The sequence below is a fragment of the Trichomycterus rosablanca genome, chromosome 4 (assembly GCF_030014385.1).
Source record: "Trichomycterus rosablanca isolate fTriRos1 chromosome 4, fTriRos1.hap1, whole genome shotgun sequence".
Lineage (NCBI taxonomy): Eukaryota > Metazoa > Chordata > Actinopteri > Siluriformes > Trichomycteridae > Trichomycterus > Trichomycterus rosablanca.
Window position 1 is genome coordinate 23,413,747 of NC_085991.1, and position 6,037 is coordinate 23,419,783.

A 6,037-nucleotide genomic window follows, 5' to 3' on the forward strand; every position below is an offset into this window, starting at 1 on the left:
CATGTGCATGATAGTCAGACTGTGCAGCTTATCTGTTACTGATGACAACAGTGAAAGCAGGACATGCACGTCCTTAAAAACACATGCACCAAACCCCCAACACACAAACTCTTACAAACTTACACACAGACACACACAAACACACAGACAATAAATCTTCATTAAAATTCACTTTAAAAATAATCCATAATAGATAATCGGATGTTCATGTCTTCTCACCAGTCCTGTTACAGATAATGATTGTTTACAATTATTATTGTTCAGGACGATATGGTTGCAATAATATTGTGTATCTGCAAGCTGTAGTCTGACGTTATTACTGTGTCTCTTTTTATAGTACTGTGGTATAAATAGCATGGTGGAGATTTATTCATTCAGGACATCAGTTAAACATGATCAAAGTTTGTAATTAAAATGCACACCAGCTCTGCCATGTAAATAGGCAGTTTATTTTAATGTAATTTATTTACCTGACACAATGCTCACCTGATCACATCATGACATGTATACGATCTCTAAGATTTAAAATTTTCAAAAATTGCTGTATCGCCCAGCACAGAGATTCTGATCTCCTCGGTTCGAAACTCGGCGTTGCCACCGGTCAGCTGGGCACCATCTAGCAGGCATAATTGGCAGTGCCTGCAGGGAGGGATGACTGGAATATGTGGACGGAGTCTTCAAATGCTGTGTAAGGACCCTGATTGGCAGATAGAGACACCTGTGCAGAGTGCATGGGTGGAAAAGGGTTCCGTTAAGGGCTGCGCACGGGTCGGAGGAGGCGTGAGCAGCAATATACCCACCTCAACTGCAAAAAATTGGGGATCCCAAGCAGCGGAAGACAAATTGACTACACTAAATTGGGATAAAATTGGATAAAATATATATTTAAAAAATATTTAAACTAAATTATTTTCTGGATTGATATTTGGACATTGGTTGTATAATAAAACTGTCTAACCTGCAAAGTTTATGTAGTGTCAGAATTTGTCACTATTAGCAAGATTTTTAAGCAGATTTGTGCCTCTACCATTAGTTTTGTTTTGAATGTAAATACATGAGTGTGGTGTCAGCACAAAGGATACAGAAATGTTGCAAATATGACTCTTTGTATTGCTCAAATGTTTACATCAGAAATAAGAATTTTTCTAACTAGGCTAACTAGAAAACAAGCAGGTCACTGATAAGTCTACAAATATTGATTATTATTGATCAATTGTTATTGATCATGGTTAAGAGTAGGGTTAGGGGCCGATGTAGAGGTTCTAGCTTTTCTTACAAATGCATTTATATCAAACAAATTAATTTAACTAGTAAAAATGCTTGGTTGGGCCTTTTCTAAGCATCGACTAGCCCTGTTAGTCCTTATAACCACTGTTGTGTTGTTTGTGGGTCATTCCATGTCAAGTAATATTTTCTATCTCAGATCTTGTATCCACTGCATTAAAAATACATTACACTTTAGATTACTGGTTTTTAAACCTGAGACCCAAGGACCACTAGCAGCATGTGACACATTTTCTACAACTATACAATAAAAGCATATATTATGTATGTGTTCCCCATGAAAAATATTGATGTTGACTCAATTAAATCATGTAAGTTGTAAGTTAATGACCTGCAGTTACAATCCTGCAAGTATTTATGTACAGATTTGACATTTGAATTATAATAGAATTACATTATTGTATACCAAAATACAAGTCATTTTCCACAGTATTTTTCTTCATATGCCGACCATAGAATATCTTACACTTTAACCAGACTATCATTGTATGACTGATACCAACCAATCAGCATATTTTCTGGTGTATTTCTTTGCATTGTGGGTTGTACATTCTGATTAAAATGACATCAAGATCCGTGATGATCTTTGTAATGATCTGTAATTGGAAACCCCTTCTATCCAAAAAGAAAACAAAACAACAACATGGAATGGCCCTTTCTTTTTATTAAGCAATTTTAACAGCTGTGTGATGAGCTATTTTTCTCTTTTAAGGTGCTACTGTTCTTCAATGCAGCTGAGAAAAAAGGACAGGGGTATTACGTATAGATGGCTAATTAAGATGGAATGACTTAATGAAAATGTGAATACTTAAGGAATGGAATGGTTAATTTCAGTAAATGCACTGGCAGGAATAAATGAACAAATTAAAAAATCTAAATCTAAACAATATAAATGCATGTATGGTGTACCATTATTCAACTGTATTAATCTATACTTAATCCCCATAATGATAAAGTGAAAGTATAATTGTAGAGTTTATCAAAGATTAAATTAGAAACTGAAGTTCTTAAGTATTAAGACCCTGCTGGCACTTCAAATGCATTGATATTGCTTGTGATGTGTCTAGAACTAAAATGTAGTTCACCTGTTGCAATTCGAATTGTATATCAAGGGTTTCTGCACTTTTTATTAACTATTTATTAAAAATGTCAAAATTACATTACAAATTACATCACTTTTCTACATAGGGCAGTTAAGGTACTGGACTAGTAATCCAAAGGTCACTGGTTCAAGCCCCGCCACTGCCAGGTTGCCAATGCTGGGCCCTTAAGCAAGGCCCTTAACCCTCAATTGCTTAGACAATATACTGTCACAGTACTGTAAGTCACTTTGGATAAAAGTGTCTGCTAAATGCCGAAAATGTAAATACATATTCACCTTCCTTTGCGATGCATTTTTCCCAGCTTTGTACCATTTTAATGCCATCAGCAAAAAAATTTTAAAAAGTTGGTACGACGCTGGAAAAATGCATTGGAGGGTAATTATATAGAAAAGTGATGTAATTTGTTTTTGAAATTTTTAATAGAGTTTAGGTAGGCGGCACAGTGGCTAAGTGGGTAGCACTGTCGCCTCACAGCAAGAAGGTCCTGGGTTCGATCCCCAGGTGGGGAGGTCCAGGTCCTTTCTGTGCGGAGTTTGCATGTTGTCCGCGTGGGTTTCCTCCGGGTGCTCCGGTTTCCTCCCACAGTCCAAAGACATGCAAGTGAGGTGAATTGGAGATACTAAATTGTCCATGACTGTGTTTGGAAAGATTGCAACACCATTTCTGTGTAGGCCAAAATGGAAAAAAGTTAAGGTGACAATGATGCCTCTAGTGGACTAACAATTTTTAAATAATCCATAATCATTTAATGTTGTGTGGAGACTGGCTAAGTAATGCAAGCTACTTCTTTATTTTTACCAGAGCTATCAGAGTAGCTGCAGACACAATTGCGGTGCAGTTTAAAGGCATTTTATCAACATCCTGTGCACGTTTAAGTTACATAGTCTTGACAATATAGCTTAGCTGACATCTGACCATGCTGTCCACTAAAAAACTGGGTCTAGTGGTTTTATTTAGGTGCCTTTGTTCACACAGGTGTAAAAGTATTCTCTTTAAAAATGGTTACACTGCACTTTAAAAGATGGCAGTATGTCTATGTTCATTTTACCTGTATCAGGTGTATACATCTATGGTAACAACCATAATAGTCATTGATCATTTTCTGACCTGTATGACCGCAGTTCTGTGTACTTTTCACAGGACTCAGTTTGGTGTTGCTCTCTCACAGATACAATTGAGCTTATCATTGCAGTAGAAGTTGTTCCACAGACTACCACTAACAAGCCCAGCACAGTCTTCTCCTTCATTTTCATGGTTCTAGTTGTCAGGCTGACCAGGCATCCACTTCCTACATACCAAGAGGTTTATAAAAGTGAATAAATACATGAAATAAATGACATTTTAGAATCTTAATGGTTATAGGGTCCATATAATAATAATCTGCATTGTGTACAGACTGTGTAATATGATACCAGCTAATCATGTTATCTAGTAACTTACTCTGGTAAATCTAATGACTTGACTAATCGACTAACTATATAACTGTCACAATCCCTACTGCTAACATGTACAAACCCAATTTACAGAAACGTTGGGACACAATAATGCCCCACAGAGGGCGGGGCAATGGCTGAACATGGTTTCCTCATAACTGCTGCAATCATGGCCTCTATTGGCTGACAAAATGGATATCCGTATGAACCCGCCCGTGCAGGTAAAAAGATGGTACTGCGCATGTTTTGGGGGGCATGTGGTGGTTACGAACCTCTTCGACCAGGAGGAGCAATAAGTAAATTACCAACAGGTAATTGAATATAACTGCATAATGTTTTATCTTCTAACTGAGTGCTGGGTTCTAAAATTTGACAGACGGTCCTGGGCCAGTAGCAGATGGAGGGATAAGCTAATATGAATTACATGTAGGGTTGCCAACCATCCCGTAAAATACGGAATCGTTCATTAGTAACACAAAGTAACACAAGCAGGGTGGGCGTTTGCCCCCAAGATTTTCTCACTTCCCCCATCAGCAACGCAGTCCAGAACCGGGGCTGCATGTCAGTGTGAAGATGGATTATGTAAAAATGTTGTTTGTACTATTCAGAAAAAATGTTACATGATGTTCTTTATGTTTTTTATATATTTTTTATAGGTGCAACCCCCCCGTCCAAGGTCAGGTAAAGACCTGCCATCCCACCCCCACCCTATGCCTTCCGCCAACCCACCAGCCCAGGGTGTTCCTTATTTCCAGTTCTGAAAGTTGGCAACCCTAATTACATGTGTAACTCATTACCTCAGAAGTGAAGATTACCTACCTGCCTTATTCAATTTCAGTAAGAACAGTGTTGTTGTTCACCCTTTTTTGCCAGCATATTGAAGTTTGTTGTCAGTTTAGTTGTGACAATTCTCAGGACAGATCTCAAGTGTTCGTCAGTTAACTGGGATCTGTGGTGTGCTTTGTCGATGTTCATCACGCTGAACATTTGATAACACACAAGCCAAACAACACCTGCATCTTCTGTGCCATATGTCTGGAAACTTGGTTTTGTTTAGTAAAACATAAAACTAAGAATGAATATTTGTGTGTGGAGTCTGGCTTTAGCAAAAGTCTAGTGTTTGGAGTGCGCCATCTAGTGGAATCAACTGAAATGCAAGGTATTGCAAAAAAGGCGAAATAAATGCGGTATTTAGGACAATTTTGTAAATACTCGACGTTTCGTAGTTCGCCCACCACTGTATAGCTATTACATACAGTTATTGTTATTTCTTAATTCCAGTTTTTCGTCATAAACCAGTCATCTTCAATGGATAAGTTGCTACTTTACCAGATTGTCGCTAACCAGTTTACATATTACTTAATTGATCTGGTGACGTCTTCTGTAAAAGCAATGACCAAGCATGTACTTAGCTAGTACTTGTACTGTCTATAACTTAAAACAAACAAACCATAAAACATTGTAAATAGCGAAATGTCAGACAAAATGTGTTGTTTTGTTTGTCACCTGGCAGTTGTAGCTTAATTGTATCAAGCCTCCACACCAGCTGTGGTTAATTTGTGCATAACATAAGCATGCTGCAATTATGCAGCTGTGCACAAGCAGTTAATACCTTAACACTTGTTAAATGTGTTTATTTATTTTAAATGTGGGCTTGGATTGCATGTCAGCACAAAACAGAGCACCAATTAGTTACATACACACGGCTATACTTACGCAAAGGCAAGCAGTGTGCCATCCACCCAACGCCAAACATCCTCTTTCTGTCTGTCTGTCAAACCCAACCAAAAATAACCCTTACCCACGGTGTGAAGATATAGCCAGTGCTGAAAATAGAGCACATAATTTATCAAGCTGTAATATACAGTAACATCCAGCAAGTGTCTAATGATATAAACATCCACACACTGCTTCTACTGTAACAATGTTGTACTCTTCATTAAAGAGTAAAATAAAAGTACAAAGGACAAACAATTAGCAGAGGCAAAAAAAAAAAAAAGACTAAGGTTTTACAAGTAACACAGCTCTGAAAGGTTCCATAATTAGCAGTATAACAAGTAACAGGTAAGATGATTAAAAAATTAGTAAAAAGAAACATCCACCAAAGGCTTAGTCTTTGCAAGCGTGGATGATTCATGGATCAACACTTTGTGCCAAACTTTGTGAAAGAATTGTCAGTCAGTTCAAAGACAATGTTTCTCAGTAAAATATTGCAAA